Source organism: Amblyomma mixtum, chromosome 3, assembly GCF_055824585.1.
Source record: "Amblyomma mixtum isolate Tamu chromosome 3, ASM5582458v1, whole genome shotgun sequence".
Taxonomy (NCBI): domain Eukaryota; kingdom Metazoa; phylum Arthropoda; class Arachnida; order Ixodida; family Ixodidae; genus Amblyomma; species Amblyomma mixtum.
In genome coordinates, this window is record NC_143014.1 from 303,617,717 (window position 1) to 303,631,281 (window position 13,565).

The following is a 13,565-nucleotide window of genomic DNA, read 5'->3' on the forward strand; positions in this document are numbered from 1 at the left end:
CTCTATATAATTCAGGGGTGGAAGTGCTGCGCCAATTGCGCCATGCTGCGCCAATTTGATCTCCTGCGCCAAGCTGCTCCTGAACGGAAATTTATGCCCATTGCAAGTAGTCTGAGCCAAATTTAGCTGAGCGCTATTGTCGGCTGGGCAACACTGGACACTCGCTACGAAACGGACGCAACCGCATTCGCATCGCCAGTTGAGTTCGCGTGGTTGTCGGCGCGGCTGTCACGAAACGCCTGTACAAGCATGAGTAAAAATAAGGAATTTTAGCTAATATCTGGTAATATAACTTCAGCTCGGCCAGTATTTGTAGCTTACCTTGCATAGTAAGCTGTATTTATTGTACGGACATTGAGATGCCAGGTTCACTCGCATAATTTGGGCATTTCAATAATTTAGGGCTCCAAAAAGAGGCGCGGAGATTTCTCGAACACATACTAAAAAAACTCCATCAAGGTCATAATGCACAGACGTTGACCTTCCACTTGCACCCCTCGCGGGTCAAAAAAAAAAAAAACATATTCAGGTCGACACAACCCCTGTCCCCGCGGGATATGAGGCCACATGCGGAGCTCTAAGCAATAAACGTGCAATGATACAATCGCAGAGCCAGCAGTCAGGAGCCAGCGGAGGTAAACGGCGCTAAAACTGCGTCCTCGCGATAGGCCCGGCTGACTAGCAGCAAATCGAACCGTGTTTAGGATTCCGGACACCTTGTCCTGGAAAGCAACCGTCATTACGAGTGGGCCGGGTAAACAGCGCGCGAATGTAATTTTCTTTGCCGGAGCTAATTTAACAAACTAGTTACGAACGTCTTACACGTGGAGCTGCCAGGGAATGGGCGCTACTCGTTGTGCTCGCACCTCGCACGTAGCAGTTTTGACATTGCTTTGGCTTGGCCTGGCCCATTACGTGGTTGCATATGTTTCTCTATGGTTACATCTTCACAGTATTAGCATCAGGGTAGCGTGGTCGGGCCGGAGAAGGGATGAGGAAGGCAGGAGACGGGGTTACGAGGAGAAAACAAGGAGGGACAGCTTTATACAGGAATATTTACATTATTTACAAAAAGGATAACTCAGCGTCGCCACCACGTCGCGGCTGTTTCTGCCGCTGCTGCTGCCAGCCCCCGCCGCATCTTTGGCCTTCGCCGGTCAGGGAAGTTCGCTACCTTAATCCACTTAGGCAGGAAGGGTGGGGGGCATCCCAAACACTACAGTGGCCGTGGCCGGCGTCCCCTCGCTGCTTGCACCTTTCACAGCCGTACGCGGTAACGCGTTCGCACCGATCTACAGCCTGCCTAACGTGCACCCGCGTGCACGCTGGTGCATTTTTTTTTTCATATATGTTAGGGTAATAAATTCTGGGTGCGCATTTACGCGAGGGCGCAAGTTATGCGAGTAAATAGGGTAAGTTGGCCCCCTCCTTGTTGGTTTGGCTGCGGCAATTTCCCGAATTTTAAAATCCACCGGTTGGCGGCTATTGATTTTTTTTCGGTCCTGACATCTTATACTCGAGATTCTGCTGCACTGTTTTAATGGTTTGCTTGTGGCTGTTAAAAGTTATGCAGAACTGAAAGGCTTTAAAACTAAGCAAGTCCTGTCGCTCGAATTCTCGGCGCAGTGTTATGTGACACAATCAGGCGAACAGTGCAGGCCCTTCTTCTTTATACTCCTCACTGGAATGATACAATTAAGTGGATTGAGTGGGACGAATTTTGTATCAAATCTATTTGTGTATTTGTTTCTGTGGTGAGCGAACTGACACTTGTTGCTGGTTTTGTTTTTAATCTTTAACGGTAAGGTCTTTGTATTTTATATGGCAGTAGCTAGTTCTAGTCAACTTTGCTTGTAGTCATTATATATACTGCAAGCTAATTACCACCTGTGATTCATTTTTCACTTGTTTTCTCTTATACATACAGTAGTAAACCAGCCTGAAACAGTTTACCTCCATTGTCTCGGCTGATACTTTACCACTAGTGTCATAGCCATATATGTGGTGTTTTTGCAGTCAAGTGCTCTGGATTTGTTTAATACAAATAAAACTGTCCCCATTATGTTGTTTTTTTTTCTGAACTGAAATTGATAACAGCTAATGTAATGCAGCTACTGCTTATAGTAGGTGCCACATTCTTTTTTTTTTTTTCATGAACCCTAGCGAATATCTTCGAAACAATTGTTTAATTCATTCTGGCCTGTGGGATCCCTTGATCAATATTTATGCAGTTTTTGGACTAGTTTCAAACAAGATTGCTCTCAGGCGCATTTAAATATCGCCAGTCTGCTCCAAATGCTCTGAAATAGCTTACAAATTGCTCCAAACCTGCTCCAAAATTTAACTTTTGCTGCTCCAAACCTGCTCCAAAATAACACTTTTGCTGCTCCCGTGCCTGCTCCAAAAAGCTGGAGCCTGCTTCCACCCTTGTCAGGGGTGGAAGTGCTGTGCCAATTGCGCCATGCTGCTCCAACTTGATCTCCTGCGCCAAGCTGCGTCCAAACTGCAATTTACTCCCATTGCAAGTATACAGAGCCAAAGTTAGCCGAGTGTTATTGTCGGCTGGGCAACACTGGGTGCTCGTGACGAAACGGACGCAACCACATTTGCATCGACAGTTGGGTTCGCTCGTGGTGTGGTCCCTTCTCGTGGCGGTCGGCGTGGCTGTCGCCAAAGGCTTGTGCAAGCATGAGTAAAAGTACTGTTAACTATTATCGGTAATATAACACTAGTGCGGCCGGTATTGGGAAATGACCTCACATAGCAAGCTGTAATTATTGCGCGGACGAGGTACCAGGTTCACTCGCATAATTTGTGCACTTTTTTCAGTAATTTAGGGCTGCTAAAAGAGACGTGGAGATTTCGTGAAACGCGTTGTAAAAAAACTCTATAAAGGTCGTAATATGCCCTACATTATTGCGTGTACGTCGACCCCCCACTTGCACCCCTCGCCGTCGACACAACCTCTGTCCCTGCGGGATGGCATGATGCCGCGTACGCTGCTCTCAATCACAGAGCCAGCAGTCAGGAGCCAGTGGCGATAAACGACGCTAACACGGCGTCCTCGCGATGGACCTGGCTGACTAACGGCAAACCGAATCGCTGTTGTTTAGGATTTCAGACACCTTGTCGTGGAAAACAGCCGCCAGCGCGAGTGGGCCGGGTCAGAGCCGTAATACACGGCTCTGGGCCAGGTAAACAGCGCGCGAATATAATTTTCTTTTCTTTACCAGAGCTAATTTAACAAACGAATTACGAACATCTTATACGTGGAGCTGCCAGGGAATGGACACCGGGCTAACTACCTGTTGTGCTAGCGCCTCGCACGCAGTTGACATTGCTTTGGCTTGGCCTTGCCAGTTACGTGGTTACATCTTCACAGTGACGCGGCCGGCGTCCCCTCGCTACTCTCACCTTTCACAGCCGTACACCGCAACATGTTTGCGCCAATCTTCCACAGCCTGCCATGCGTGCACCCGCGTGCACACTGGTGCATTTTTTTTCATATATGCTTGTGTAATAAATTCTGGGTGCAGATTTACGCGAGGGCGCAAATTATGCGAGTACCTCCTTGTTGGTTTGGCTGTGGTAATATTCCGTATTTTCAAAATCCACCGGTTGGCGGGTATTGATTTTTTTTTTCGGTCCTGACAGTATATTCGAGATTCTGCTGCACTCTTTTGACAGTTTTGATGAACTGTCCCCATTATGTTGTTTTCTTTTTTTCTGAACTGAAATAATAGCAGCTAATGTACTGCAACTACTGTTTGTAGTAGCTGCGACATGTCTATTTTTTATGATCTCTAGCAAACATCTTCAGAACAGTTGCAGTGCTTTTAATTAATTCTGGCCTGTGGGATCTGTGATCAATATTTATGCAGTTTTTGGACTAGTTGCAAACAAAATTGCTCTCGGTCGCATTTAATGTCGCCAATCTGCTCCAAAACTGCTCCGAAATAGCCTACAAATTGCTCCAAAGCTGCTCCAAAATGGGACCTTTGCTGCTCCAAAGCTGCTCCAAAATGGGACTTCTGCTGCTCCCATGCCTGCTTCAAAAAGCTGGAGCCTGCTTCCACCCCTGAAAATGCCTTCTCTAAATAATCTTCTTTTGTTTTCCCCACGTTTTCCTCTTCTCCCCATAAGGCATTGAATGCTTTTGTAGGGTCTGAATTAAGGTCATGTTTTGAGGGTTAACTGCTGCATTTAAAGCTTCTTGCTGCTTATGTGCAGAGTTCACCCCAGGACAACGAGGGACGGGACAACCAAATTGCAGAGACAGTGCGATTGCTGTCGCCCTTAAGTGTGCCAGCGCTGGGACATGCAGTAAGTAATGTCGGAGACAAGTGTACACTTCGGCATGCCCACGGTGCCACACATTGCCCTTCCATTACCGCTCCGTCTTGCTTCGTAACCTCAGTGTTCCTCAACCTTTGCTGAAGCCATGTTCCTGCTCGGTATCTTACCGTGTGGTTCTTTTGCCACAAATAGCGTACGAACCGCGGTCAAGTTGCGTGCTGCCAGTGTTGGTCTTGCCAAGTGGCTCGAAGAAGCGAAGGTGAATAGGCACCCTCAGCAAAGGCTGGCGTGTGATATGCAGTGCCTTCATTTACCCATCTGCTTTGCAGGTGGCAGTAACTTTCACGTGGCCTGTTCACGCATCATTGGGGTGAAATGCTCGGAATATAGGTTTTGGGAACCAGCTTTGAGTTTAGTCATTATTAACTCTAGCAAAGACCGTCCTGAGTGAATATTGGCTCCATACCCAGGAAGCCTATTGTCTTTTCCGAAATCATAAGATTTAATGTTTTAATCTTCTCCAGAAATGCTTGTTTCAAGCCAATGGTGTCCCAACGTAGCGGCCATTTTCGGCAGCGGAAAGGAGGTGGCATGCAGATTCGGGACTGCCATTCTGATTAGTTTGGTGTACAGCATGCATATTATTCCCTTATACTGACAAAATGGATCCAAAATATTATGACTGAGTATTGAAAGCTTTTCGCATGCCACAAAAACTGGAAAGGAGCAGTGAAAGCAAACGAAAACTAATGAGATTAACGCTAGCGGCGACACTTTCTACTCTGCACCAAGAAGGCAGTGAAAACAAAATGCAGTCGACACATCTTACCCATAAATGTGAAGAGAAAAGCCGGACAGGAGATGGGAGTTGAGTTAGGAGGGGGGACAGTTGACAGCCTTTCAGTCCTACCAACTAAGAAACATGGGGAGCTTCCTTTGCTGCTAGTAACCCCTGCCCTCTCTATGGGGCGCTGCGTGCGTAAAGGGGGGACGACGCCATCAGAATGAGTAGCTGTTGGCTGCCCCGGGATTTAAAGGCATTTTTCGTCTGATCTTTTCATTTCGAATTTTCAAAGTAGAATAACTTTCATTTGCATGCTCCGATTTGAATCATTTTTTTACTAGTCTCTTGAATGTGTGATGAATCTGCTTAATGATATTAATTATCCACTCAATTATAGCATTTTAGGGGTAAAAGTATGTCTTGTGTGGCCTAGTATCCCTAGTGTTGGCGGACACCTGAAAGCTGGTGAATTGTCTTTAGTAGTAAGGTGGTTAACTAATTTCTGATAATAAATAACTGACCTCTTAACTATCATGGATAGGCAGCTTTGTAGCCAGTCGTTAGTAATAGGCAAATCAGTTTTTAGAATTTTGAAAACTCAATTACCCTTGCCGCTGTGGCGTGACAAAATTTGGCTGCATCGTGTGAAAATTCATGAGCTTTCAAAAGCATGCAGGCTAACCCCTCCAGTGCCTGTAACTAGTCGAAAAAACCAAACTTTATCGAGCCACAGCACCAAGAGTAATCGCGCTTTTGAAACCCTAAACACTGATATGGCTATTACTAACGACCAGCTACAAATCGCTAATGGCAACTATTCTAGGCACAAAACCATACTGGAAAAGAGCTCTCACTGTTTGAGTTTCGCCACAATGCAAAGCTGCCGTGGTTCATAAAACAACTTTTTTCGAGCACTTCCCGATCTATTTCAGCACTGAAACTTTGGGAGAGTGTAAAGAATGAGGCATACAAGCGGATACAACAGTTTTTAAAAACCAAATTTTTTTTGGCGAAATTTTTTGAATTTCAAAGCTGCCTTTTCCTCTTAAGGTAGCTTCCATGCGCCGTTGACCATAATGGAGGGAAATCTGCATTGCGGGAGTATGCTTTCTTGGGAGCAAGCTTGCTTGGCAAGAAGCTTTCATGCCAGTGTCAGGAAGGCTGGGGACCTTCTCTTGAACTGCGCATGCTATTTCAGGGGAGCCTGCTGTTGAAGACAAAACTTTAGTAATGTAGTCAAAATTATCAAATCTCCTGCAAACATGTATTTTTTGCATGCTGGTAATAAATATGTCGTTTAATTTGGTGTAAAACAATTCCTTGAGCAGTAATGTAATATTTATGCTGGTATTTTGTGCAGAGCTTGCAAGAAAATTTGCTGCAGGAAACTTGCTGAAATGTATTGGGTTCGCTTGAAAGAAAGTAATCTAATAAGGATAAAATTATCATCCTGCCTATTATAGAACGTGAGTTATATAGGGTATTGAAGCTGCCGCTTCAGAAACAGGAATCCAAACTTTTCTTTGCAGTTCTGGAGTGACAACTTGAAATCCCTGTAACTAAAGTTCTGTGATAGGCAGGAAGACAACTTTACCCTTATTGCATTCCCATATGTCACGAGAACCCATAACAAATTTCGGAAAGGTTCCTGCAGCAGATTTGCTTGTGGAGTTGGTAACAGGTGTGGTGCTGTAGGATCAAGAGCACTTGGAGCTGGATGGAAAGCAAATCTCTCCCACAAATGGCACCCGCTGTGGGGTACAGTGAGAATAAAAAAAAGATGAAAAAACTTGAGACCACTTACCACTGCCATTTTCAAATAGGTTAACACGAGCTGGTTTCATGGTCTGTCTTCAGCTGACCTCATGTGTATTGCAATAACTGCTGTTTGCAGTTAATCTCTCTCTGGAGAGCTGTTTGATTCATTGTTTTCATATAACATACATATGGACACACTTAGCATGCTCACATGTTTTTAGGGGCACTTCCATTAGAATGAACAAATTTTGTGGTTCCTTCAAGCTCGTATTTATGGGTGCCTACTGTAGTGTGCTTAGGTTTTTCCTGAGGTAAACTAGGAGGAGATTTTGGTAACTGTAACGCTGGAATGATGCATTTCCCGTGAACATTCTCTTTCCTTGTGAAGCTTCAGCCTGGCACAGCTGTGGGAATGCTTCCCATTGCCGCCACTCTTTTGTGATGGCCATAAAGATGCCACAGGACATGGCGCCTGCTGGAAGGGACACAGTTAGTGAATGAGAAGATGATGCTAGTGTGTGCAGTGGCAGCGGTTAAGTTTATGAAGGAAGAATAAGTGTTTGGAGCACTAAAAACTTTGCCTGTGCAGTGCTTTTTTTTTTGAGAAAATTCATATCACTGATATTCTCCTTTCTTGAGAACATAATGGCTCTCACCTCACATGCTGCTGGTACTGTCAGTGTTTCCAGCTCCAGCAGAGGTGTGGGACAGTGCCATCAAGCTGTCGCTATATTTCCATCTCCACCTCCTTGCTGACCTGGGCTCGGGTTAGTCCAGGAATGCGCTTGGACGAGGCATCGCTTGAGCACGGTGGTGGAGTGCTCAGAAGAGACCACCTGCTCGAGCATCCCCGGCACTACTGCTTTGGTGAGTTGGATGTGGACTTCTTTGTGTCTTCTTTGTAATGCAGGTTAAGCGTAGGCAAGTGCTGTACTGTTAAAATAAAATTGGGATGACAAAATGCTCTGGCGTGCTATACCTATTGGCTCAGATGTTAAGCCCATGCAAGGACCAGTATTCCTTCTGCCCTCTCTGGCCAATTTTTTTTAGTTATTTGGTTGACATTTGTGGCTTATAGATATCCACCTGTTATTGATGGCTGCCTGTTAATGTTGGCTTATTGATGCCCACTTATTGAGCAGGGCTTATCTCAAAAAGCTGCTCATTTTGTCTTGGCCGGCATGCCTTTTCCCTGCCCTAGGCATCAACAGGTAGACAGGCGTAAGAAGTCTGTGTTAGTTATATTCTGACTTTATTTTAGATTTAATGGAATGGTTACTAACTTGGTAGTAACTAGCAATCATAGTAAAAAGGTAGCAAGGGGTACGTTTGCTAACTATACCTTAAAGAGGGTAATAAATAGTAAAAAAAGTCAATAACTGTTGCGCTTACATCTTTTTTAAAGAGCTCATGATGCAGCGATTCTTCGGCAGTGTGGCTTGTCAATTCGGCTGATCAAACCCTGTATTGCCACGCGTTGGAGCACTCGACAGATTTGTAGCAGCAGGCGTATACGCCGGCGCAGTGCATACAGAGAGCTTTGAACGCTTTTCACGGTTGAATTGAATGCGAGATGAGTAGAAAATTCCTTGGCTTCCCTTGTCCCAACTTTGGCTCCTATTCTTTTGCGTTGCAGCGTCCGTGCCGAGTATGTCGGCATTCAACGCTACATACTGGAGTACATGAAGAGTATTGTGCAGAAGGAGGTCGGCAGCGTACCGATCGCCTGTCTGCAGAGACAGCTGTCTCAACTGCTGGCCAGAATGCTTGGGCGGTACAAACCATTGACAGAAACGATTCGGCTGGCTGTTCACAGGTTTCCAAGCGCGATATGCATAGAAACGGATAGGATGGCTTACACCTGCGGCAAAGTCAGAGCTCCAATGAGGACTGCACCTCCAGTGGCACAGGCTACTAACTCCGCAACGAGCAGCAGTTTCTCTGCCAAGGGAATCACCGAGGGTCGGATCACAACCATCGATGAGTGGAACCGGGGTGTCATCGTGACTCACCACCCCGTCAGATGTAGCGTATTTTTCCACCTCAGCAACATCATACGGTGGCCAGTCGGCACTGGAAGACCGAATGTGGGCGATCCCGTGTAAGTCGAGATCTTGAGGGGCCCTCTGAGGCACAATTACAGATACAGAGGGAATGTAGTCCGGTATGCCGGAAACACTCCGGCGGAAGCGAGAGAGCCCCGTGGCGCCCCGATGACCAGCAGGTGATCTCCGACCGGGTGGGCGTAATCACATCCATCGAACATGACCACGGAGTCTAGTTTGCTGATGAAGACAACGAGAGTGCATTCTTCGATAAGAAAAGCATCCCAAGACCACTTTGGTGCAGAGAAAAGTTGACGGACATCTTCTCTGTAGGGGAGAAGGTCTGCATTGAAGCACAGCTGTACTCAAAGGTCGGTGGCCTCTGCAAATGGTATGCAACGAGGGTAAGCACCGTCCCGCGCAGAAGCGGCAGCGCTGTCTTCGACGACGGTGACCCGGTGTGTGGCGCTGAAGCACGCACTGACAACGACCAGCCGACTTGAAGGCTGGAGCTGCCGGGCATCGGTGTTGCCAGCCAGCCAACTCGGTTCGACTGCGGGGACAATGCAGAGCGTGCCACGGCGGACAAGCGGAGTTCAAGCCACTCCGCACCCCAGGGGCTCAGATTTTAAGACCATGTAAGGACCAGCATTCCTTCTGCCCTCTCTGGCCAAATTTTGTGAGTCATTTGGTTGACATCTTTGGCGTATGCCTGTTACTGATGGCTGCCTGTTGATGTTGGGTTATTGATTCCCTCTTATTGAGCAGGGCTTATCTCAAAAAGCTGCTCATTTCGTCTTGGCTGGGATACCTTTAGCCTGCCTTGGGCATCGACAGGTAGACAGGCTTAAGAATGCTGAGAATTGGGCTGTTCGTATATTTGGTTTTGCTGGTTTTCAGAAAAAAAAAACATGGATTAGGTCTTAACACTGCAACCTTTCTTGAGGCAAGCCTTCATGCTGTGACATGTTACTGAGGCCCTGACTCAAGAAATCAAAACTTGAACCATTGTGCAGTCGTGCGATAATGAGTTATCCACGGTGTGTTTTGAATAATATCACAGGCTTTGTCAAAACTGTACAACGGTTTTCTATAGTGCAAGCATCCATGAAAGTTCCAAATTTTGCAGGGCTGAAAATGAGAAGTCCTCTCATTTTCAAGAGATTTGGTGCAGTGGTGATGCACCGTTCGCCACAGAGCAAGGCCCAGAATCAAGTAGTGTGTGCTGTGCATTTTTGACAAAAGCTATATACACTGTGTTCTTTTTATAAACTTTTTTCTGCCGGCATGAACTATGTGCTTGGCAGGAGCCAACTGATATTTGCAGTCAACTTATGTGTGGTAAATACAGTAGATGAAAGCTGCCAATGAATTGATTTGTAAAGTGCAGCAGACTCGGCACTGCTTCACTGTTGAGTGAAGTGTCAGGTGCCCAAAGTAGCTAGATTGTAAGACTATTCATAGGGTCATGCCCCTCTTTCGGTCATTTTGAAGACTTGTGTAGCTGGGACAAGGTCTAGTGCTTGGCAGTTGCGAGCAGCGCTTTGGCTACAAGAGTGGCGTGTGCTGTGAAATCAGCAGAGGAAAGAAAATCTTCCACTGCAATGCATTCAGGATTGTATTGCAAGCGCGTACTATTAATTGCCTTCATAATGTTGTTTTGACCTCTTTTCCTTTTCCTCTCTCTTTGCAGGGGGAGAAGTAGCTTGCTGATCCGATACAGGACTCTCTTTCTTTGTTTATGGAGCATGAAAGGATGATCATGATGAAATTCGAAATTAATTATTCTGTGTGAACTAATAATAAGTGCAACTGTCGACAAAAACGGTGTTTGGTGTTTTTTGCAGCACAGGTGGGTACTAATACCGACTGTGTTTCAGTGCTGAAATTTGAGTGTTTTTGCTTGGCTGGACGGAATTTCCAGCAGCCAGGGCCTTCTCGTTGAGTCATTCTTTTCGGCCATTATTGTTAGGTCTGATAGACAACTGTTAGCATATTCTATGGGCTTACACTTTGTCTTACGAATAGTCATAATTGGTATTAAGGTAAGGGCACCGGATTTTGGTATGGTATGGTATGGTACGGTATGGTATGGTGTGGTACGGTATGGTACAGTTTGACATGTATGGTAAAGATGCAAATGTAGCTATGATAGCCACAGTGAAGGGCTTCAGATTATTTTCGACCGCCTGGGGTTCTTTAACAGGCCGAGACATCGTACAGCTCATTGGCGCATTTTGCTTTCATCGAAATGCGGCCGCCAGGATTCAGTCCCACGCTTTTGGGCCACTAGGCCATTGCAGTGTGCACGAAATTTTTATAGCTCGCTTTCTTTAGAACAGTGTTGACGACGTCACAGATAAGGTTGAGGTGACGGGGCATACAACAACTACTGCTTTGAAGTTTTAATTTGCTCTCCTCTTTTATCAGCCTGCCCTAGGAGATGGGGAGATGGCAAGTTGACTAACAGTTTCTCCAGTGCAGTTTTCTTGTTCATCGCATGACCACATCCCTACTTGCGACATTGTAGTGGCAGTTCAGCTGCTGAAACCAAAACCGGAATTGAATTTGAGAAGACATTTGGTTATAAATTATTGGCAGGTATGGGCAAAATTTACAATGTGATGCATGTTTACAAATGTTTTAGTGGCCATTACAGCTAAAATACTTGAAAATCATGTTTCTTTGCCCCTCTGTCCACCAAATGCTATTTGACAGCTTCACACGAATGCTGCATATTTCCCTAAAAGCTCCTTTTTTTCCGAAGCTTGAGCCCAGGGTGATTGCTTCTGTTGCAGCAGCCATCCTACCATTTCAGGTGGCCTCAAGATACTTAGCTTGGCTCTTTCATGCATTTCCTCTAATCTGTCTGATTTTGAACATTCACATCTAAAACATCTAAAACATCACATTTGGTCTTTCTACAAGACTATAGGGGACAGCGTGCTGCTCAGACATGGCTTGCTGAACGTTGGGAGTGTTACACGAGTGTGTTGATGGCTCGCCCTTGTCAGGTCACAATGCTAGTGCTGCTCTTCCAGCATGCCAGAAATGCTAGGAGTAGGCAAGGCCTGGAAACAGATGTTATACTTAGCTGCCTTTCCTTGTCACAGGTGGAAATAAATTTAGCAGGGAAATTCTATTATTCTTTTGTGCATGATGTTGAAACACCAACAGAGAACTTACGCAAGTGTCATAGAACTTTTGGAAGTCTCAGTGGTTTCCTGTTCAAGTTTGATACTAGGCTGGGCGCTTCCCATGCTAGGGCTGCCTCTTCATTCAAATTCTTGGCCTGAGATTCTCTGGAACATTTGTATTGATAACTGTTTGATACATATTTGATGGATTTTCTGTGGCAATTTTGGCACCATTAATGGTTCTCCAGCCCAGGGCCCTTTTTTTCGCTTTTGTCTGGCACAGCTGAGTGCTGATCATTTGTGAGCTGGTAGGGTCACTGCTTTTTTCCCAAACTTCATTGTGTAGTTGCTCGCAATAAATGCGTGCAGTTTGTGCCTCCGTTACACTGTAGGTTAGCGTCCCGTATTAGTTACTATGGGCCTGGAAAAATGTGACCATTGTAGACTGCAGAACTATGCAATTTCCCAAAAGTGCTAATCCACTGCTCACAGAAAACCATTTCTGCTCAAGTACCGTATTTCCCGGTGCATAAGACGCGGCTTTTTTCAAAAATCTTGCTGGTGTGTCCTATACCAGGGTGCATTTCATGCAAATTTTTCGTTTCTTTTTTGCGAGTTCAGAAGTTACTCAGGTTCACGTGCAAGCTTCTTTCACTGAAATATATCACTACCAATGATGCGGTTGTAACACGTTTAATACTTCCATAGCAGGACCGCAGTGTGGAACTTTTTTAGGTGAACTTTATCGTGAAACGGCGGGGATGACGACTTCCAGGTTCATAAACATGTGGCCGTTTTGGAGGCCCCAAGCAAAAGAAATATGAAATGCCAAAAGGTGGTGACAATCGTGCTTCTCATCATTGTCAAGACAAGCCGGGGTTTTTTTATTCACCCCTTGCAACTTTGTTTGCTCCGCGTATACGTAGTACGTACATAGTGCGAAGGGAATGTTTCAGCCGCATTGCCTCCAGAAATGGGCGAACTTTTTGATAGCGCATCCGAAAATTAAGACTTCGAAGGTTTTAAGTAAAAATGTAATGTTGTTTGGACATAAGGAGAGTTCTTTCGTTTTTTTTTCTTTTTTTTTTGCAAGAACGTGGGCGGGTATGGCGGGAGTGTTGCCTTTTTCGATTACTTCGCGTTGTTTAATAACCTCTCACAGGTACGGTGCATTTTGGCGATGGTCGCACAAGCATGTTTAATTAATCCTTACTAGCCTAACGGTAAATTGGAATACGTCTTATACATCAGTGTGTCTTATATACCAACTTTTCCAATTGCAGCTTGCATATATGACGGGTGCGTCTTATACACCGAAAAATACGGTACATTTACTGACTTATTGTCACACTTTACAAGTGATGCACAAGTGATGTGAAGCAAGATTTTCAGGACAAAACTATTTCATTCTATTGTTTTAGTATGGTCTGTATATTTTAGGATATGCAATTTATTCATTAATAAATCTGTATTCGTTCATTGTATTTCTGTGTACTACCTTATTTTTCTTGTTTAAAATGTTTTAAATAATTTTCCTTTTCTCTT

At 45.2% G+C, this 13,565-nt stretch overlaps 1 protein-coding gene across 1 annotated transcript in view; it reads left to right on the forward strand.

Moving 5' to 3' along the window:
* LOC149355441 (uncharacterized) overlaps positions 1-12,182 on the forward strand; it is a 79,751-nt gene extending 67,569 nt beyond the window's left edge. The window contains exons 16-19 of the mRNA XM_089576113.1: positions 4,231-4,323; positions 7,519-7,705; positions 8,475-9,521; positions 10,577-12,182. The gene's annotated coding sequence lies outside the window, so the exon portion shown is untranslated. The remainder of the gene's footprint in view (positions 1-4,230; positions 4,324-7,518; positions 7,706-8,474; positions 9,522-10,576) is intronic.
* Positions 12,183-13,565: the final 1,383 nt, after the last annotated feature.